This window comes from Rhineura floridana, chromosome 7, assembly GCF_030035675.1.
Source record: "Rhineura floridana isolate rRhiFlo1 chromosome 7, rRhiFlo1.hap2, whole genome shotgun sequence".
Taxonomy (NCBI): Eukaryota; Metazoa; Chordata; class Lepidosauria; order Squamata; family Rhineuridae; genus Rhineura; species Rhineura floridana.
Window position 1 is genome coordinate 71,602,332 of NC_084486.1, and position 23,755 is coordinate 71,626,086.

The 23,755-nt window shown below is 41.6% G+C and overlaps 1 long non-coding RNA gene across 1 annotated transcript; it reads left to right on the top strand.

The window, feature by feature from the left end:
- Nucleotides 1-20,418: 20,418 nt before the first annotated feature.
- LOC133388422 (uncharacterized) lies at nt 20,419-22,234 on the top strand. The gene is made up of 3 exons (XR_009763802.1): nt 20,419-20,502; nt 21,251-21,446; nt 22,138-22,234. It is a non-coding gene; the product is annotated as an uncharacterized LOC133388422 (long non-coding RNA).
- The last annotated feature ends 1,521 nt before the right edge of the window (nt 22,235-23,755 follow it).

Below are 23,755 nucleotides of genomic sequence, written 5' to 3' on the forward strand. Positions count from 1 at the left end.
GGAGCTTCCTTAACTAAGCAAGACAACTTGTGAGGCTGGCGTTTTCCTTTGAGCGTCAAGGAAGCTGTCAACAGGGGAGGTTTAAATGTGCAAATAAGGGATGGGTGATAATTTCGATTCAGTCCGCATTTCAAGCAGAATTTATCAAATTCGCACTTTCCGAAACAATATGAGAACCGAAACACAGCCATCCTTCTAAATTCACATTTATCAGAATTTTGGGATGCAGTTGGCCAACTAAACAATATTTATAAGAAGGGGAAGGTATACAAATGTGTATATAGTCATGAAAATAACATACAAAAATGTATTACATTACAAAAATTTGCTTGGAAAAATGTGTTTATTAGGAGAATTTTGCACTAAAATGCTGAAGGATTTTGATGAGGATTTTTAAAAAAAAATCGCAGACTGCTGAAGAAATGTGGGGAACTGAATTTAATATTAGAAACATGAGAAGTGGGAGAATAGAAAAATGAGAAGTGGATGGAACTGAAACTGACAGATCCTTACATCTCTAGCGCAAACCCCAGGATTCCTGGCACCTACTGCTACACTTATAGTTATGAGACAGAAAAGGCAAGCCAAGTTGTTGAAATGGAGTCCCTTGGAGCCTACATCCATTAAGGAAATTGGGATCAGCACAACCATGAAGAGCAAGGATTGCTGGAGTGTACTGGATCGATGTAACATGGTTTTATGCCACTGCAGTACCCCTGGCACTGTGAGCTCTTATAAAGTGACAAATGCATCCTGCACCCTTTGGCAGTAATACTTAATAAGACAACTACTGTTGGCACCTCTCTCGTGTCCTTCTGAGGAAGGCACTACAGACATGACTATTGAATTAAGAGGTCTTCCTGGTGATTTTGGATACAATCTTATAGGATTTTTTCCTGCACAAACGTCATTGAACTGAATGAGAACTGTGTGTAGATGAGACCTTTCACCATTTGTATTCATTTCAAACAGAATGGTACAGAAGACATTCTCCAACAGACTGGGTGTTTTATACAGTACTATCAGGAGTATTGATATGTAGGGCATTGAAGGGGGTGCATATGTATTGGTTAGCATAAGCATTCAGATTTCATTGTATGGTTGTTCTGCAAACTCCAGAGGGGCTGCAGAAAGAAACTGTACATGTAGTCTACAATGCAGATTCATCCAGAAATGAACAGAAAATGTCTGTTTACTATGAAGGACACTAAGGCCTTGGAAAGATGGCATGGCTCATCTAACAGTGCACATGTACAGTTATTCACATGTATCATTCAATGACTATGCAGTCTGTGTACCTGTGTACACAATAGCTGAGCTGTACAATTCAACAAGTGTACCTTCTTTCATTCAAACATTTGTAGATGTGTAGAGACAGCTTGTACCTCTGTTCAGTGCAATGTGTTAACAAGCCAATAAATAAATCCTTTGGAGAATTTGCATGCCATGTTCTGCTGACACCATCTCCAAAAAGGGCCTGTTTCTGGAAGATCCAGGACTATACCCCTGAGTGGTGAGGAAAAGTTTAAAATGAAATCATGTCATATCATTATTTGTAGGGTTCAGCTAATTCAGGAAAGACACCAAGCCCTCACAACTTTAAGCAGACACAGTTTGTGATGCTGTCAGGCTACCCGTTCTCCATCTGTCTTTTTCCGACGTCTGGGTTGGTTGACCAGTTTTTTTTCTAGAGACACTTCAGATTTCAATGGCTCAATTAAATGTGTTAATATGATCAGAAGAAAATGCCAAATGATTCATTTCCTTCCACTTCACCCACAGGGCACCTGTTCATTGCTGTGTTTCTTTGCTCCCCCACCCCCACCCCAGCTTGTTGCAGATCAAAGGAAATAGCAAAGAATAAACGTGCTAAGCCTTGGCTTCTCAAGGGGCAAACACAGCAGGAGAACAACTAGTGCTGACCCTTGTTAAGGGGGCTGCTCCTTTCCTGTGGAACCTGCGGGACTGGCAGAACTGCTTTTTAAATTTGCTCCTGTTTTCTGCCAGCTGTCATCTTTGGATTTAGCACTTTGCTGGATGCAATATGTATTGACGGTATATCGGACGAGTGATCCTTGACCCAAGAACCTTGCAATTAATACTGACAAGCCATACAGAACATCAGACAGAATGCAGCAGGTGACTAGATGGTACATTTAACACAGGCCAGAGCTGGATATATAGACTTTAATATAATGGCAGTGCTGCTGACTTTGGCTGACTGCCACTCATCAGCTTCACAGGGAAAATACGCACTTTCAAAATCTTCCTTCAAACACAGCAAATGCCATCAGCATTGCCTTTTAATCCTTTCTCTGGCTTCTAATTCAAAGGCTTTTTGTGTGTCAGTTCACCCGTATTGGCCAAGGCACCCCATCATCACAATTTGACAGCCTAGTCAATGTATGCTGTCCCCACTGTTTCCAAGACCACAGAGTAAGCAAATGTACATTAGAAGAGCAGGTTGAGAGCAATACTGGGCAGTCATTGCCCTGTCCTGTCCAAACTGACCACCATGTTTGCAGCAGAGTTGGGCCCCCTCCAAATGAAAGTAGCCTGTCGTGCATGTACCAGGAAGAAGCATGGCAAGACATCTCGGACCTGAACTGGGGCCAGAGGCAGAAGTCGGTGGAGCAATGAATGTGAATTTCACCTTTGTACAGTAGGCTAGTTTCTACACACACACACACACACACACACACACACACACACACACACACACACACGTCCCTCTCTATCCTCCATCCAGGAGGTTCCTCATACCAGCTTACCAGCTTTAAAACAAACTATAACTTTTAGACAAGGAGAACCTTTGCTAAACTCCTTGCTTTCTTTTCCTGCAACACCTAGGGGAAAAATTCCCTTCACATAGAAGAGGTAGCATTCTGGGAGCCAGATCTGCATAGTTGTGGAATCTAGAAATCCATTTTGTACTTCTCTGGTAAGCAATTCCTTAAGGAACTTTGTAGGTTGCAGGAATGGCAGAGAAGGTGACCCAGATATGAAAATGCGTAGAGGAGAATTTCCAGGATGTAAACGGTAAGAACATAGATATCTTGCAGCTTTATCATTCATTCATTCATTGCTTGGTTGTTTTGTTGATTGATTTCTATTCTACTTTTCATTGCAGAAGGACCCCTAAGATGGTTTAGATTAAAAAGAGATAAAATACAATTGAATTGGGGCTGCTTCTACCCCCTCTGATATCTGACATTGCTCTGGGATAGTAAATCCTCCCAACCACCCTCCCCCCAAAAAAATCGTTGAGTGATTATGGCTAATCTCATTGACTTTCATCCTATCACATTCCCCTCAAGAGTTAGCAATTAGTCGGTCCATTGCCTGAGTATGGGATCCTTATTCTCCCTCTGTCCACTGTTGCAGATCTTTTCGTTGACAAAGAGCAAAGAAGGAAGAGCCAGGTGCAACAACTGTGATACAGGTGAGCAGCTGGGCAGTCACCTGACTGTGCATTTCTTGTTCTCTTTAAATCAAGGATAGGGAACTTGTGGTCCTGCAAATGTTGGACTCTTAATTCCCATACGATCAGCTAGCATGACTAGTTAAGTTTTTCACACAGTGCATAGTTAAACTATGGGATTTGCTCCCACAGGAGGCAATGATGGCCACCAGCCTGGATGGCTTTAAAAGAGCATTAGACAAATACGTGGTGGATAAGGCTATCAGTGGGTACTAGTCATGATGGCTATGTTCTTCCTCCATGGTTGGAGGCAACATGGCTCTGAATACCAGTGGCAGGAAACCAGAGGAGGGGAAAGTGCTGTTGCACTCAGGTCCTGCTTCTGAGTTTCTCATAGGCATCTGGTTGGCCACTATGAGAACAGGATGCTGGGTGGGCCACTGGCCTGATCCAGCTAGCTTCCTCTTATGTTTATATATCCAAGGTCTGGACAGCCACAGGTTCCCCCCTCTTTGCTTTGAATGACTACTTCCCACCATGCACTTAATAACATGGCTTAATGGGGCTTAAGAGCTTCTACCAATTTCCCTACTTATTCCCTCTCTCTTTTTTGAAAATAAGCCCTTTTTGAAGGAGAGATGAAGTCATCCAAAGAGGTTCCACCTGGCCAGGCACCTGGCTCTTCTTGCCAGCACTTAGAGTTACAAGTCTGCCATCTGTCATTTTTATTGGCATTGGAATTAGCAGAATGCTTTTGATCTTTACGGTTAATCTTCACCCTGTTCCAATTGCCTCATGAGGTAGATCACCCTTATGCCTTTAAAATAGATGGAGAACTGAACCTGAGAAATAGCGATTTTCCCAAGGCCACAAGGAAAAAGGTGGGGGGAGAGGGCAGAGCTCTCCTTCTCTGATAGGAGGTACCTGTTCAACAGGTATGAGGAAATAGTTCTTGAAATTAGCCCAATGCATTTCAGGTATAAACTCCCTTTTCTCAAGGACAACTGCCCATATCTAGTTCTATGAGTCAGCACAAGAAGCTTCACTTCTGAGAAAATGGAATTGTGAAAGGCTAACCCCAAGGAATGTGTGATGTGGCAAAACGGCACTTGTCACAACAAATTCACTGCATCACAGTGGCTTGGGGATAGTGATCAAGGCTCACATCCATCCCCTCTCCCCACTACTCAGGAAATTGCTAGTTTTCTCAAAGTTCATCAGCCTATGGAGTACAGAAGTTAAAATCTATCATAATTGCCTTCAGAAATCTTCTTTTCCCATTAGCAATTCCCTGATGGCAACATAAAGAAAATTGAAACCCTCCCATTGCGTCTTTAGCTATAACCTAGTTATGTATATTTAATAAGAGGGGAAACTTACCGTACTACAAAAATATGGGTGTCCATGGAAACTGCAGGCCTTAGCATTTTCCACCTCAAAATTATTATCTTATTTAGTTCCCTCTTCTCTTCCCTCTCCATCACAGATTGGTTGCTGCATGTTAAGTCCTTATCCGAGGCTAGCAGTATCTGCACTAAATATATACATTCTTGTCTCCCATGATGCCTTTGGGAAATGCAGCAAAGTAAATTCCCTGCGTCTCATCCAACATGCATCCCAGGCTATCACTAGGTTAAATGAAAGCATGGCCACTTACATCTATGGGAATATGAGCAACTATCACAGACAGAACCCCAATCAATATATTCAGCTGAGGGTTGCGTTAAAATGCCATGGGGGAAGAGAAATGATGCAAGCCTCTTCCCTTCCTCCATGCGTAGCTGAGCCCTCACCCCCTCAAATGAGAAAAGTTCATGCAAACCAGGTCTTCATGCGAAAGGTTCACACAAAGGGTATCTGCATAGAGGAAGAGCTTGTTAGTTTCATATAATCTCATTACAAATGCAATGCTTTTTCAATAAAGGCAGTTTACACTGTCTTTTGATGTGTGTGGGAATGGCTTAAGGGTGACTGCTTTTCCTGCAGAAACCATGTAAGCTTTGCCATGCTATTAGTGATGTTGGAAATAATTTTGCATGGGAAGGGTTACCACCACATGCCAGACATTAACCGACAGAGGTATGGAATTTAGATTTAAGGACAAACTCAGAAAACAGATTCATGTCTCCACTGCGCACAGACAATTTCATCCAGAGCAGGTATCCATTCATAGCTCATACCAACCAACACACAATCTGTTAATGTACTGCCAAATCTCATAAATCATTATAGTCAGATATTCTGTTGTCATAGAATTTTACAGCCACTCTGGAATCCCAATTATTTATCTATGTCCTGGACTTTCATTTCTTCTATTGCTGTATTTGTACCCTTGTTGTTGTCTTTGTTATATCATTATCCCTCCTGTATATTTGAATTATTTACTTCCCTCTCTAATTCTTGTTACTCTTATGAAAATCAATTTCTGAGAGTTGCATGTCCTCAGCAGAGGTTTTTTTTTACCATATGGAAATCTGTTCACAATATCTGATAAGTGCATGTATGCTTCTGTGATGTAGCCTAATTTTCACCAAAGAAACCCATACCTGTCCGGTTCAGAGCGGGAATCACGAGTCAGAGACGAGGGTGCAAGGAACTCTTGCTTTATTAACGTAATGGATACATCAAAGGCTGAGTGCCTCATAGAGAAGACCCTATGCTAACTCACTGCAAGTCCCTAACTACCCTCTAGACATGCTCTGCAACGTGTGATGAAAGTTGACGCAACGCCCCATTCACAGCGTGGCAGTCTTAAATAGGAGAGGTCTTGGAGCGTAATCTCTCACTCCTGCGCACACATGCCCTCTGCCCTGTCCGCTTCTCCCTATGTTGTGAGCGCAGTGAAGGGGGGGCGAGTCTCCCTGGGCTCATCTGACAGAACAGGGTCCTCATCTGCAGGCGGGGAAGCAGAGGGCTGGGGAGCGTTTGGTGTCTCTAGGATACTGCTTGGCACAGGAGGAGTTATTGCTCTTTTGGAATCCTCCCCTAACAGCTCCATGGGGGTGCTTGATGGCTGAGCGTTGTCCCATTGAGGGGCAGGGCCATCCGTGGGAACTGGCAGGGCGGCTAGCTCGCTCTCTTCCTCAAGGTCTGGGCTAGACTCAACAACAGCTGGATCGTCCATGCCCGCTGACGGCTGAGGCGCCTGCAACTCATGCCTTCCCCCTCCTTGATCCTCAGGAGAGAGGCTGGGCTCAACACCCCTGGGCTCAACAATACCTAACCACAGCCATTGTTTTCATTTGGAGTATGTTGCAAAAGTTCAGCTCATGTGCTAGCTCAATAAGAATTGTGAGTAGTGTTTAATGTTATGCAAAAAGAAAGAAATAAAAATAAGAAAGACAACACTGAAAAAATGTACATGGATGACACAATGCTTTGCCATGGAAGGCAGCAGGCTTTCTCTGGCCAGGTCTTGGGATGATGACCCTATTCTAAAACTGGGAAAGGGATATTCAGGCAAATTGTTAAACTGAGGGAGATTACCCTCTCCAGTTTAACCCAGTATGTTGGTTTATCAAGAATTACACACCCTTCCAACGATTAAAATTTCAGTTATCCTACAGTTTAGCTATTTGATGTCTCCATGTGACCATGCCTTTGGTACAGTTGGGGGGATGTTTAATTAAACATATCATAAATTCTTTCTCTGTGTTTCAAAGCAGCCATTGTGAGTATTGTGAGATGTTTTCTTCAGGGATCTCATTAGTGGGTGCTCTTAATTGCCATTTAGCAAAATTAACTTGGCATAAACCAAGCAGTGTTCAGTCTTAAAACTCTTAACAGGTGCCTTACATTTCATTTCTCAAACTGCTCATGCCATAGGTGTCCCACTAAAGTCAATATGTTAACTATAGAGCAAGAAGATTATAGTTAAGGAAATGTCAGCTTTTGCCTGACATTTTAAAACATAGAAGCAGCGGGAATCATGATCAGCAGGGCTGGTTCTAAAGAGCGGCCAGGTGGGGCACTGGCCCGAGTGCCCCTGGAGCTACACCTCTGCTCACCTTCCATGATCCACGGCAGCAGTTGCAGATCACAGGGCAGGAGCTTCCACATGCTTGCCCTTCCCTCGCCCCACCTACCTGTCTCCTGCCTCTTAGCATTGCCCTTAATGAAGATGGCGGCTGAGGTTTCCCTAAGGTGCTGAAGCCCTTGTCGCCATTTTGGTTGGGGCATGGGGGCCGCATGCATGTGCGTGTGCACACACACACACACACACACACCAGGGCCTGGGGGAAGCTGATGCCCAAGGGCCTCGCATGCCTGGGGCCAGCCCTGATGATCAGACAGTCATACATACCATGAATTAATGCATTACTGATGTATAAGATACTACCAGTGGTTTCATTAAATTTCATTAAAACAATTTAGGTATTGTCAGCACTGAAAAGATGACTGTGCTACACTGATGGATACCAACACAGTGAGGCAAATGGCCAACATGGAAGGCGAACAAATCTATCTGCCATGTTACCTCATTCATCCCAACAACATATGACTTTTACTATGACTGCCCTTTAAGAAGGCCCCAACCCACCTCTACAAGAGCCAGGACTGTTGCAACTCAATCAGCGCAGCCAAGAAATGGGTGGCATAGAAAGACGCTGCTACCATCTGGGGACTAATAAAGGGCTCTTGGAGCTCCTGAGCTTCAATAGTCCCTCAGTGGAGAAGGGGATTATCTTGCTGGAGCAGCAGAGGCCTAAGGGATCTCCATCTCTTTACTCCCCCAACAGGGAGGAAGATCCCTCAACTACCGCACCAGCACTCTGGGGAAAGGAAACTATGGGTCAGGGCCACTGGGTGTGACCTAAACTGTCCCTATCACTCCCTATAGCCATGAGAAAAGTGCCATAGGACCCAGAAGCTGGTGAGGCCTTATCACCAACCATGTGTACAAGGACAAGACTGAACTCTGGATGTTTACAGTCAATGTCTCTGGAAAGGGCCACAGCACAGGGAAAGGCAAGACAGAAGTCATTAAGAAGGACTTGCTTTTATTCTGATATCTGGTGGGGAATTTGGATTGGGTTACCTGTAGGAAGGGAGTGTAAGGCTATACTAAAGGCCAAAGGCCCAATAAAGCTGAAGTTACTGCACTCTTAATAATCTTGTCTATGATTATTATATATATATGTTGCATTTCCGCATTTAGCCACTCACTCACACATACACAGAGAGAGAGATTTCCCCCCTAGACAGAGATTTCCCCCCTATCATAAATCCATCCCTTGATATTTGCCATCATTCACTTGGAAGCAGGGTTTTCACATAAGCACTTGAGGGAAGCAGCATTTCTAACCCAACCAACTAACAAATAGCTGTCTCTTCCAGGCACAGTATTCTGTCTTTGAGCTAGCATCTTTTGTCTCCTATCTGTGCAAGCTTTTACTCTGGCAGGGAGTAAAGTGTTACCCTGTAAAAAAGAATAACCACTGTCCTCAGACAGAAAATATTTCTTTTCTCCATCTTCTCTCAAGCTCTATCCCGCTGCTATCTGTGTGCTTCCGCCACTGCCTCATGAAAAAGGCTGCTGACTAGACCACTAAATCTTATCCAAAGCTACCTTTGGTCTCCTCAACTGCTATTAATGACCATCTCTTATTCACCACCTGACATGTCTGCTCTCATCCCTTTCCCCCCTTTGATCCCCCTCTTCTTTCCGTTATTACTCTTTCACTATCATCGTCTTTATGTTCCTCAGACAGCCAAAGCCATTAGTTTGCATGGCTTACTTAAGAGAGCATCTCTGGACAGAATCAAGCATTTTAATGCCTTACTAATTTTCCCCTTCAATTCTTCAGCCTGACAGGCCTCACCATTACAGAGCTAGTTGCTCCATTCTTGAGGAAAATGTCATCACGCACCCCCTTTTCACCATCTCTTGTTTTGAAAGTGGAACATTTTGCCGAACCAGAACCTGAGTGTCAGAAAAGAGTGACCAACATACACAGGGCATGAAGCAAACCATACTGTAAATTCACTAATGGGCAAAAAACCCTTGTGGTTTAAGAAAGCACCTTTAGCCAACAGATCTTTATATCAAACTTTAAAAAGCAGGGAAGTTCAGCAGCTATAGTGAATGCACCAGGGGTCATGGCTTCCCCCAAATAATCCTGGGAAGTGTAGTTTGTGAAGGGTGTTGAGAGTTGTTAGGAGTGGACTAAAGGTCTGGTGTGGATGCGGCCAGGTACAGCTTTGTTTTAAATGTGGGTGGGAGACTACATTTGTCTGCTGTAGAATAAAAAGGTGGGAGAAACCCTGAAAAATAATAATTCCTTTTGGAAAAGAAAGGGGCTTTTCCTCTGTGCAGTGCCCACCCACCCAATCCCCTCCTCCCCCTCTCCTCACCACCTTCCTCCCCTCCTTCCTCATCCCTTTCCTTCCCCCAGGTGAGATTCACCTATCCTAAGCATGATTACACAGGAGTAAAGTCCATTAAAATCAATAAGCATGCAAATGATCAAACCTGTCCTCCCCTCCCCTCCTTCCTCCCTATCCCCTCTATTGCCCCTCCCCTGCCTTCTTCTTCCCTCCCCTATCCCCTTCCCCTCCTCTTTCCCCCTCTTTCCCCTGCCTCCCCCTCCTCTTTCCCCCTCCCTCCTCTCCCTCCTCTCCTTCCCCTCTCATCTCCCTTTCCCCTCCCCCTTCCTCCTCCCTTCCTCCTCTGCTTCCCCTCTCCCCTCCTCCTCCTCCCCTCCCCACTCTATCCCTCCCTCTTCTCATCCTCCATGCTCAGTTTCACCTATCCTAGGCATGATTGCATGGGAGTAAATCCCCTTGAACTCAATTCAAATGATCAAACCTGTCCTCCTCTTCTCCTTTCCCTCCCACCTGCTCCCCTCCCCCTTCCCAAATTCTTCCAAGCCACACAGAAAGTGGATTGGACTGTGAAAGACCAACCCAAATTGTGTTTGCATTTTGACAAATGTGTAGGGCAGTACAATATCTCAGAGAGGAGGTCAGGTCTCTAGCTCCCCTCATGCATTCACTAGAGCTACCCAATTTCCCTGTTTTTAAAAGTTTGATAGAAATATCTGTTGGCTATAGGTACGTTCTTAAACTGCAAGGGGTTTTTTGCCTATTAGTGAATAATTGTGTGTGTGCGCGCGTGTGTGCGTGAGTGCACGCATGTGTGAGTGCACGCGTGTGCCTGTGTGCCTGTGTGCCTGTGTGTGTGTGTGTGTGTGTGTGTGTGTGAGAGAGAGAGAGAGAGAGAGAGAGAGAGAGATTGTCAGGTCCATGATGGAGGGCAAAAGGACCAACCCACAACAACAAAAAGGATCCCCATGGCAGCTATTTGTCAACAGAGAAAAACACTCAAACTGATGCATTTAGCATTGTTTCTACATTGGTCCCAAGCACATGGGATGGGAGCCAGATTGGTACAGAAGAGGAGTTTCATAATGTTAGCCTGTTTCTCCTTTTGTTCTTTATACCACTGGTTGAAACTATGCAACAACTGTCAACATGGAAAAGTCACCACATGGGGACTTTTTGCAGCATTTACTTTCAACAAATAGTGGGTTGTATTCAATGTTGTGCTAAGTAAGTAGCTTCAAGAGCACAAGGATTTGTTCCCTCACCTGTGGAATGCATTCTGCAATTAGGTCTGCCTGGCGCCTTTGTTGACATCTTCTCAGCGCCAGGTAAAGACTTATCTTTTCTCCCAGGCTTTTGCTGCCGAAGCTTCCTATGGCTGTATGGTAGCTGTTGCTGTTTTACTGCTTTGTTTTTATTGTATGATATATTTATTTGTGCTTTTAACAATGTTGCAAGTTGCTTGGAGACCCTCAGGTAATAATAATAATAATAATAATAATGTTTTAGTATTGTGTTGGAATTGTTTTCATCTTTTAAAATTTTAAATCTTTTTAATGTGTTTAAATTGTTAATATGTGTTTATTGTATTTTGATGTTAGTCTTGTGCACTGCCCAGAGAGCTTCGGCTATGGGGCGGTATATAAGTTTAATAAATAAATAAATAAATAAATAATAATAATAATAATAAAAGTAGTAGTAGTAAATGTTCTACAGTAGATGTATCACTTTTGTTTTGTTTTATAATGTTATTCCAAGAACCAATCCATGCAAGAGGTACACTGCAATCATGTACATGTCTACTCAGGAGTAAGGATGGAAAAACCTGTACATTTTGGTTCTCTCATTTTTTAATATTCCAATCTCAAATTCAGTTCTCCACATTTCTGCAGGAATTTGTGGTTTTTTTCAAAAATCCTCCTGAAAATTTACTGCAAATTTCTCCTAATAAACACATCTTTGTAGGGAGTTTTAACTAATGTGCACATTTTTGCAAGCCATTTCCCATCATACAATGCATTTTTGCATGTTATTTTCAAGCATATATTCATTTTACGCTCACTTTCCCCTAATATATGCATTGTTGTAAACACTGGTTGGTGAACTGCCTTGCAAAATTTGAATAAGTGTGACTTTTTAAGGACAGCTTTGTTTTGGTTTTCATATTGCTTTAGAAAGTGTGAATTTGATAGATTCATCTTGAAATGTGAACTGAATCAAAATTCTTGCCCATCCCTACTCAGGAGTATGCCCAGCTGAGTTCAATGAAAGTTACTCTCAAGTGACTGTATATAGGCTTACAGTCTCAGTAGCTTTAAATAATGGGAGTCCACCTGTTCTTAGACAAAACAAACTAAGGATGCAATCCAACACACACTTTCCTAGGACTAACTCCTACTGAAGCCAATGGAGCTTACTTCTCAGTAGACAAGTATTGGATTGCAGCCTAAATAGCTTCCAACAGCAGTGGCTCTTCTTATATTCTTGCCTGAAAAACACCACTTCAAGCAGGTAGGAGGTTTTGGTGGCAAGAAAGGTGTGCTTGTCATTTCCACAGGGTTCTTTCACATGCACATGGATATGGTTACAGCACAATAACCCAATTCTGTCCTTTCAGGTGTCTTAGTCTGCACAGTATGCAATAATCCCACATGAGCCTGAATCTTGCAAGTTCTGTAGAGGTTTGGCAGACTTGTCATTTTCCTTACAGTACAATGCTTTCTCAGCTTGCATTCATTATTAGAGAAATATTATTTGTCCAAAGATTGGTCAGTCCCACTGCTAAGCCTTAAAGTTAATTTGCAGTGATTTATCTGGGACAGACATCAGGAGGTTACAAAACAGCAGAAGTATATGCCCTCCCATCCACAACTGGAGGCTTGGGAGAGACAATGGGAACATACATGAGAAAATAAACAATAGTTACTCTCCAAAGATAGCCTTGCTTCTCCTAAGAGCTGTAGCAGCGGAGGCTGGTGAATCCACTCCGGGTTTTAGTCTAAATGTTCAAGGAGCTGTCCAAGGTGCTTTCACCTTCAGACTAAAACCCGGAGTGAATGCACTGCCTCATTGACATCAGAGTCACCAGCCTCCACTCTATCAATGGAAAGCAAACCAGGTCCTGCCTCACTGTGAAGTAACAGGAAGCTGTTGCTTTGGTCATCAATTCACCATGTTCCTCCTCCAGTCATAGGTCATGTATGTATCATTAAACTGAGGCCAGAATGAGGGGCCATCAATTAGACATCTTGTTTTAGGCATGACAGAAGCCCATGATGAAAACTGAAAGACAACAAACAAACAAAAAGTGAAGAAGGAAAGAGGTAAATGGGTTCTCAAGGTAGGGATGGATGAATCTGTCATAGTAGGTTCTCTCAAGTTCTTCATTTTTGCAAACTTAAATTCAGTTCTTGACATTTCTGCAACTATTTGCGATTATTAAAAAAATCCTCATGAAAATTCATCAGCATTTCAGAATGAATTTCTCCTAACGAACACATTTGTGTATGCAGTTTTGAGAAAAATACACCGTTTTGCAAGCAATTCCCCCTAATACATTTTGGTATGTTATTTTTACTAATATATGCATTTATATTCATATTTTACTCTGGTATGTGCATTTTTGTACGTGTTACTTGGCTTGAGAACTGCATTGCAACATCCTGAAAAATGCGGATTTTGAATGACGGCTGCATTCTGGAAACGGCAAATTAGGTAGGTTCGCCTTTAAACATGAACTGAGTTGAATTGCTCCCCCATTCTTATGAAGGGGCAAGCTTTGATTACCCTGTGCACAAGTTAGCACAGCATGTGGATAGCTAAATATGTACAGGGAGGTTGGACCTCACCTCCTGGTCCCATCTCTGATCCTGCACAGCTGCCAGCCCTGCCCTCAACATCCATGCATTGATTGGAAACCTCCAAATACACATGATCTTTCCAGACAGCTGGAAATGAAATGAAAAAGATTATTACCAATGTGAATATAATTGGGTGATGGCATGTTAATGTACAACCAATCAACCTCTCTCAGGCTAGCCTACCTCACAGGGTTGTGAGGATAAAATGGGGAGGGGAAGAACCACATATGCCATCCTGAGTTCTTCAGAGGAAAGGCAGGATATAAATGTAATAAACATCATAGGGCTATCTGGCACACTTATTATTTAAACCAGGCAGTGTGATTGACAAATGCATGTCTCTGCTATATCATCTTCTGATTCCTTCTTTCCAGGGTTGTTGATAATTGCGGTTTAATGTTTTTATAATTGTACTATATTTTTTTCACACTTGCTCATATTTTAATTGTGATTTTATTTGTTGTACACCGCCCTGAGAGCTTTCTGCTATAGGGCAGTCTAAAAATGTAATTAAATAAATAAAAATAAATAAAATACACAGTACTATGATATACTGGCTTTGTATCTTGCCTCACATTGTAAATAAGGTATTATTGTTGATTTTTATATTTTATGTTTCTGAAAATAAACAGAATTGTACCTGTGTGTATAGATACAGACATAGACATAGATATATCTCCGTTCATCCATTGAGCACGGACATCTGCAAAGGTGAAGCCTAGGCACATAGAGGTGTACAAACATAGGCATCCAGATGACTGGGAGCTCCATGCAATTGGAGTTTCCAATTGCATACAAGTCTATATTTATAGGCTTGCCCTTAGCAAACATTAACTCTGAATGCATGGGCATGGGAGCTGGATGTGCAGCTTTGGGGTCACATTGCACAAGAGGTGCAGTCCCACTTCTCCTCCAAGTGGGAGCTCTTCAGGCATAGGGCTAACTCAGGCATAAGACTGGTATCATATATGTCTCTCAGACACATCTCTGCCTGTAAGATGCCATGAAGTGCCATATAAGAGTGTGGAGTGACCCCAGTCTCTCCCCCCCACATATTCACTATCAGAAGCTTAACACCATTGTACCTGAGTCATACAGCATCCAGCTTTCTTGTTCAGATAACTTATTTCTACTGCTGTGACCACTTCTAGGACATACACAGGCATATTCTTTTGGAAGCAAACATCATAAACAAACCTGCTCATCTACTATTTCTCCAAAATATTTTTTTCCACACTGGCTACAAAGGAGCTCTATCGAAGCAGTTGGTGAGGTTTAGATCATTCTTTGTATGGGTGACAGCAATGCAAGTCTGCTACAGTATTTCTAGCACCCGCTCTATTGTCCATTGCAAAGAAATACCAGTCAAGGAGGAAATGTTATTTAGTGCTACATTTGGTAGAACACAGATACCACACGGAAAACCGGTATTAAAATATGCTTATCCAAGACTCTTTTTAATGCACCTTATAAATATTGTTGACATGAAGATAATTAAATAGAGAACAGAAATTCATGACTGGTGCTTGGAGGAAAAACAATGGATTTAATTGAGACCTTGGTTTTGTGAATTAATAGAATCTTGTAAATATTTGATGTGCTGGTGTTTGGTACAGACAGTGGTTGCAGAAAAAAACGAAAATATGTAAAGCAATTATATATTTTATTAGGACAATTTTCACTGGCGGAAGCTTTGAAGTTACCTAGAAGTTTTCCTCAGGCAGAACAGGAAGCTAATTCTCAGCACTAGAGGGAAAGAGAACAATTCATGACTTTTACTTCGAGAGGGTTTTTTTTAGAGCCAGTGTGGTGTACTGGTTAGAGTATTAGAATGGGACCTGGGAGACCAGGGTTCAAATACCCGCTCAGCCATGTGAGACTTGAACCAATCAACCTCTCTCAGGCTAGCCTACCTCACAGGGTTGTGAGGATAAAATGGGGAGGGGAAGAACCACATATGCCATCCTGAGTTCTTCAGAGGAAAGGCAGGATATAAATGTAATAAACATCATAGGGCTATCTGGCACACTTATTATTTAAACCAGGCAATGTGATTGACAAATGCATGTCTCTGCTATATCATCTTCTGATTCCTTCTTTCCAGGGTTGTTGATAATTGCGGTTTGTCTGCAGCTCTTAAATATGCTATTAAAGTGGGACCTCTCCAGATGTTAGGTGTTTTGCTCTGTGGGAACCCTTCTTCTTCTGATTGGTTCCCTTAGGGAAACAGAATGATGGTGCAGTCATTTGCAATGCTCAAAGATCAGGAAAATATCTTATTTGGAAGCACCAGCATGTGTATGAGTGATCCGTTTGAACCCATTTGATTTAATGATGACTTTAATTATCAAACTGATGGTTGAAACATCCAAGCAATGGGTGCACACACATAGGACCAACTTAAAGAATTCTGCGCTCACTGGCACTACTTATACTGACTATCTCTTACATTACTACAGGAGTGGGGAAACTCTGATTCCCCAGATATTGATGAACTACAATTGCCATCAGCCACAGCAAACATGGTCAATGCCAGGGGCGATGGGAGTTGTAGTTCAGCAACATCTGGAGGGCCAAAAGTTTCCCACACCTGCTTTACTGTTTCAAAGGGCAGAGTAACATAGATGCACAGCACAGGGCAGTGGGACCAGGATTGTACTGTCCTGCCCAATTAAGCAGCTGTCTATTGAGTTTTGAAGCCATGAGAGTTTGAAAACATTCCTGTTTACCCAGGCGTTTGATGGCTGAAGGAGACCTGAAGATCACTGATGAAATAATGTTTTAAACTGTGGCTGTCTTTTAGAATGTTTTCAACTGGTATTTTAGAATCTTTTAAAGTGTTTTTAGAATGCTTTTCTTTTTCTTGTTGTTCAGTTGTTTGCCACTCTGGGCTCTTTCAGGAGGATGGGTGGAACATTAATTAATTAGTTAATTGGAAGTGAGAATAAGTTCAATTTTACATTGGCCACTTTTTGGAATTAAATGGCAAAGGAAGTGCCTGTGCTCACTGGCAAGCATTGAATTACATGCAAACTTATTTGGAATTCCAAGGCTAAACTAAAAAGTGAGATCAGGGCACCTGATTTCTGCAAAGCTTTAGAAACTCTAAAATATGCAGCAAATGCCCCATTCTACATTTGAAAATTCTCTATACAAAGGTCCATCTCTGCACAGTTTCATGCAAAATTATGACATCTTATAAATGTATAGCTATATGGACATCAAACATTTATTTCATTAATTTGCTGCCAGCCTATTTTGAAAATTGATGGCACCAGTTCAAATGCTGTACTTTAAATCCAGACTTGCTGCCTAACAACATCTATGAATATTCTTTTTCAAGATGTTTTCTCATTTGCTCTACATGTACGTTTCATCTACATGCAAATTTCTCAGGACAGGTTTATGATAGCTCTAAATCAAGCTTAGTTTCAACTTGAAGTCCAGGACCAGTTCCGAACTGACAAAGAGTTTATGGAAGTTCATTCACATAGAGTTTTGAAAGGGCTAGTGTGCCCTTAACAGTGACATGGCAAGCAAAATTTTTCCAGGTGAACCTTTTCCCCATCACCCACATCTGTTTTGTCACATAGCAGTTAAAAGCATTGAAGCCCTGTCAGGAACAAAAGTTGACAGACTGGAAGCAAGACTCAGGTGACCAACTTTTCCCTGCACCTATGTATTTAACAGCTGTCTGATAGTCAGAAATTAATAGATGACAATTTTTTTGCTAATTAACAGCCTATTTAGAGCCCTGCTGGATCAGAAAAAGGGCCCATCTTGCTTCCCACAGTATCTAAACTCCTGCCTCTGGGAAGCCCATAAGCAAGACATGAAGGTCAACCCCCCCTTCCCAAATTATATGTCATTGGCAACTGGTATTCAGAGGTATATTGCCTTTGAAAAATGGAGGGCCCATTTCATAGCTTAATAACAGTTGATAGATCTATCCACCATGAATCTGACCAATCCCCCTTTAAGTCATTACAGGAAGGGTTGTAGCTATCTGTTAGAGCATCTGCCTTGCATGCAGAAGGTTGCAGGTTCAATCTCCAGTGTCACCAGGGGGGGTTAGGAGAGATTCCTGCCTGAAACCCTGGAGAGCACTGGCAGTCAGTGTAGACATTACTCAACTAGATGGACCAATGGTCTGATTCAGTAAGGCATCCATCTTTTGTCTGTGGATTGCATAGGTGAAGTATGATTTATGTGAAGGGGTACCCTTTCATGTGTCATGTACTGAATTCACTGTTCATTTTACTAAGCAACTCACCTTTCTTGTATTATGACAAAGAGACATTTTTCTCTATCCATTTTTCCACACTATATATAATTTTATAGACCTCTGTCATTACTTTCTTCTGTCATTTAATCATCTAAACTAAAAAAAAAAACATGGTAGCTTTTCTTTGCATGGAAGGAGTTCAAAGTTCTTGATTATTTGGGGTCTGGTTTTTTTTCACATCTCTTCAAAATAATTGATGTCCTTTTTGAGATGTGGCAACCAGAACTGTACACAGGATTCCAACTTGCTGCATATCAAGCTGTTATTAACAGCACAGCTGCTTAGGGTGGATGAAATGTTGTCAGCTCCTAGTCAAGTCTCCAGCTGTGCAGGAATTGACATTTTCCCTTGAGGAAATCGCTGAGGCTACATGTCAGCTCATATTGCCCTCTGGAGTTCTAATATGTGAAAATATTGATTAAGGGAATGTGAGAAACTGTTTACAGATATTTACAGCAGGTTAAAAGAACACAGTCTTCTTTTTTTTGACAAAAAATGAGCTATGACTGCAGAAGGGTCTAACAAATGAAGCTGATGAAAATCAACCCACAAAGTTTGTAGTTAATCTAAGCTGGCAGAGCAATAGGTCACACATCTAATTATACTAAGAGGACAGGAGGTCTTGCAACATGATTAATAATTAGCAGGTATTAGCACCAGTCAGGACCAAAAGAATTAAAGAGATGATGCAGAACAGGTAAGAAGATGATGTAAAGAAAGGCACCCGAAAAAAGTTTTCAGAAGTAGAAGCATAAGAATGCCCTTTCGTTAGCTTTGCTTCTGTCACAAAGCATTATCAAAAATTTTGTGCCGGAGTGACATGAAAGAGCATTCAGAAAGGTGCACATCAGAAAAATCATGTTTAGGCTTTAATCCTATGCAGATTTACTTGAGTAAGATCTACTGAACTCAGTGGGGCTTACTTCTGTGTAAACATTTTGAAGATTGCACAGCCCAGCAGAGGCTTTGCGATAGGATCCCATCAAGTTCAGAAGACATGACTGCATCAAGCATAGGTTTTGATAAGAGCAAGGGAAGTGCCTGTTCTCAGTATTATCTGTGATGTTCTCTTCTCTCAGGAAGCAACAAATGTAAACATGCTGTTTTGTGCAATAGCATGGCAGAGTGAGAACAGAGTGATTGGAAAGGCTCTTTCTGATTCTTAAATTGCTCTGAGCTGGCTGAAGTAGTGCCTTATAAGATCAGGGTATAAACTGTACTGAGACCATTTTTCTCAATGAGAAAACAACAACATTTTGAAAATAGAGAGCTTTATGGAGAGAAAACACACACACTAAGTAATTTGTTTTAAGCCAGGCAGATGCTAAAGAAATTACTCTAGTAAGTGAGCATGTATAAAAAATTCATGGGCAGAAAAGGGTTAAGACTGATTTGTGATGTTTCCCTCTTCCTACTTTTAAATTTCTTGAAGCTCAAATTTCCTCATTTCCCTCCATGAGTTACAGTTGCTCTTAAAACTACATGGACCTCTTTGTCATTTATTTATGTAATATCCTTCCCTTCTTCCTGAAGGAACTCAGGACAGCAAACACATTAATAATAAACACATTTTAAAAAGCATAGTCACATCCTACTGTGCCCTTTTAGAGTTTGCTAGATGAATTTGCCACACAAAAAACAAACATAAAGCAGCTCAAACTTTTTTACATTTGGCAAGTGATTTCCACATCAACTGGTCTGTCATGGAAGCCCAGCTCATTGCAGAGGTCATGTACTAGGGCTTACCTGGGCATGTTCTAGAGAAAACCTAGCACCAAGAAGATAAAGTTAGGGTCATCCAAGTGCCACTGAAGAGGGTGTTTCATAAAACAGGCATCACTACAGAAGAGGCTCGGTGTATGATCTCCTCTTGCCAAATACATGCAGTGTTGAACTACAACGGTACCTCAGCCTTGTCTCATTGAAAGGACTGAAACTGCTAAGAATTCAAACATCATGCGAACATTTATGGCTTAGGCTCTCCATTGTTTACGCAGAATAGTATTTAGAAATGTCTCATAGGATTGAAAGAGGCTACAGTGAAAAAGGAGGTATCAAGTGTTAATATCGTTTCTTGCACTCATCTTCTGGTTTTGATCACTCACACCTTCCACAAACCTTACCTTCAGCTAATAAAATGTCCTTTGAAGATTATTATCATGTTGTTTTATGAGATCTGATTAAAGAGACAAACAAACAGGAAGCTAAATTTCTGATGGACGTGTCCCTCCTACCTTTTAGATCTTTTCTGCTTGATTAAAAATTCCTTGTTCCTCTTCACTGTATTGTTTAGAGGATTCCATCCCCTCTTCACATCCTCTACCCTGATTAAAAAAAATTAGTATCAAAGATCCCCTGGTCAAATGAGGAATCATTAATTGAAGAACATGCAATGCTCCTTAATTACCTTTAGAACAGTTGGAGAACAAATAATCTTGGGTTTCTAAGGGACTGGTGTGCATCATGCACTGTGGCCTCATTCTTAGTGTCTGCTGGAAGGAAACTCCATTTGTAAATACTTTGGGGAAATATTTCTGCAAGCCTCAGTAAACACATTGTAAATTGTTTTTTCCCTAAAGTGTGTGTATATGGGGGGCATAGCAAGCTATTAGGTGAGTAGCAGTGATAGATATCTCAGCTTTTAGAACAATAATAGCTTTTTATTTGTTTTACAATTGCTAACATTAGTTAAGAAAATAAGTGTGTATTAGCAATCTTATTTTGGAAATATGTCAGAAACATGGCAAACTAACATTTACCAGTAAAATTTTAAGTGAGGAAATATCAAAAATTTTGATAAGAGAGAAATGTAAAGGCAATTGGATGCCTTCCATAAAAGATATCCTTGTTTCCATCACATGCCAATGAAATGCATTTCCAATGCTATAAGTGTAAGAACCAGCCTCAAGGCACAAATATTTTGGCCATTTGGCTAAGAATTACCTGTAAATGTCAACATTCATTCAAGACACAGTCTAATCCAGATATAATTTACGAAGTTGAGCCCTGAGGAAGAGAGGGAGGATGGATCATTATAAGGAGTTAGTGATCAAATTATGGCAGAAGGGGAGTAGGAAAGCTCTGCCTAGGCTAGGCTGTGTGAGGTAGCAATCTGAAGTGAGCCAGGAGCTGGGAACTAGGATCCGTGGGACAAGCCAGTAATCAGGATCAGAGGGTAAAACATGCATCAGGGCCAAGGAGCAAGCCAGAAGTCAGGCCATAGCATAGCTATGGAAGGATGAAGCAGGCAAAATGCTAGAGAGAGGACTGTGCGGAGTAGGATGTTCAGGTGCAAAGAAGGATAGGGCTCCTTAAATATGAGTTCAATGATCTGAATGTGTATTTCTTTGTTTGGCACAGGAAAGGTAACTGCACTCACTTTCCAGTAACTGAAGCTTCCTAATTCTGTTCATCCCTGGAGAATGTTGCAGATCTTGCTCTTCCTGGTTGTAGAACTTCGTATTAGCACAGCCCATTGTGTCGGCTCTTTAAGTGATGTGTCCTGCTGGAATGCAAAATGCAAATGATGCTGTCTAAATAAAAGTGAAGTTTCAAGGTATGGGATGGCAAAGGACCTTTTTCTTCTGTTCATTTGGGAGTTGCAAGTTGGATACCCTAATGTGCTCACATTGCCATTAAAATAAAGCTGTTTCTGCTGAAATCTAAATATTTTAAAGATAATGGGTGCTGGCCTTCAATTTAAATAGCTGCTGATGTATATAACTCAAGCAGGCCTCCCCAGAGGGTAGGAATTGCTGATATCTGCCTATACACTCATAAAAACACACGCAAACTAAACAATATTTTCCCCACTTCTGTAAAGGTGCTAGCCAATCCCTTGCAAAATGTTTTGCTACATAAACAGATAACACCTCTGTGTAAATGTCCACATTTTCGACAAGCCCAAGATTACCTAAGATGAGAGAATGTTCAATTGCACTTTTATTAGGTGCATAAAACACTGTCATGAAAAGGGATTGTACTTGCAATGTTGATTCCTGTTCATTTACAGTCTTGTGAAGCAATTATCACAATTCACGTGATAATTGCCAAACAGAAATGTCACCATAAGGTAGTTTTGTGGTGATTTTGCCCCACAATTTTCAGACTGAAGTGGCTTTTGAGTGAACTACAACACTTCATGAAACCAGTACTTAGCCATGCCTAGGAAAATGATTTCTACGTGTGTGTGTGTGCGCGCACACACTCTTGCAATGTTCATATGAATTGTGCTTTGTGTCTTTTAGGTTTCAGAAAGAAGGTGACCTCAGACTGCAATGCCTAAAATGAGAGGCCCTTTTGAAAACACTCAGCTGTGTGACTAAAAAAATGAAAGAGTAAAATTCAATAGCCTAATAAAACAGCAACATTATCAGAGGAGTCTTTCCGAGGGATTTGCACAAAGAATTAATTTTGCCCATTTTATTGAATGTGTGTGCTCCTTTGATAGGTCTGGCTGAGCTATAGTAAAGGTCAATGGGTAGTCTAATAAATGAAGCCAAGGCTGTGAGAATGCAGCAGTTTATTATTCCCCAGGAAAAATTCATCTTAAAATATAGTTGTCAGAATGGAACATTTATTAGTCATTGTATCGGGAGGATAATATGAATGCTTCTGTAAGTAGACTGATTACTTAACCTGTAGCTCTCTGGGTGGGGGCCAATGTTTTCTTCTCAATCCTTCTCCAAAATTCAAGCCAGGTAGATTGGTATCATTTCACTGCTGCACACAGGAGCTAATGAACTGAGACGGAATGGCAAATGCTGCCCTCAGAACGTTCAGCTCCCTCCCATCCCTTGAATTCCCACACTTGCCTTTTACCCTTTCTCAAGAGAAGTTTGATAAGATGGAGGCAGGTGGGCTTTATGGCCAATTCCATTTGGATTCCTCCTGCCATGCCGAAGGAGCAGCTGGATGGTACATGTGCAGCCAGATGTAAAGAACAATCAAACAAGTGTCTCTTTTTTGAAGAGATAAATAGGGAGGAAGAGAGCAGCTGCTCCGTATCAACTAACTGGGAACAACAAAAAGAGACAAAAATGCAATAATCCAAGGTTATTCTTTATTATAATTTCATTTTTCTTCAAAGAATCCATAACTGCAGTTACCTAACAAATTCCCTATATATGTGCCCATGCACACTCATATCTCATTGGAAATTGAGCATGTTTTCCATATTTGTCCGTCTTGTACATCTTGGATGTAGCCCCTCATGTAGCATATGGAGTAGGAACATGGAGAGCAGCAATCAAATGGTTGTCCTCCATGGTGGCTGGTGCCCATTGGGACTGGTAAGGCAGAACACAGAGAGGCCAACAACAGATGGAGCCAACTAGTTCTAGTTTTGACTCCATCCTCCTCCCTGCTAAGTTCTGCAAGGGCAACGCTGAGACTAAGGAGGGTGAACCTGACAGTCAGGGCTACCTTCTGGACTGGTTGCAAGTAAGCAGGGAGGCAGGTGGGGGCTGGCTGAAGGCAGGCTGGTGGGGCAGCACCCCATTTACCCTATTGGACTAGCCTCCACAGGCTGCCCTCTTCACATCAGACAACTTAATAAGGGGAAAAAGTAAGTGGCGGAATCTGAATCTTGTTTTAATAAATCCAAGATAATTAATATTAATTATTGAACTAGTTGGACTCACACTCTTGAGTGCCTCAGGAATTGAATTAATTGAATGAAGCAGAGAGTTCATGTGAATATTTATGAGTGAAAGCTGATTTCTGAAACTGATTAGCAAACCAAAAAACCTGGTTGGTTTTAGTTCATACGGTGCCATGAACAGTTTTCTGCTCAGTTTATACAAGGACATGGTGTAATAGTAGGGATAAATAGTAAGTTTATCATTTTAAAACTTTGACGCGTTT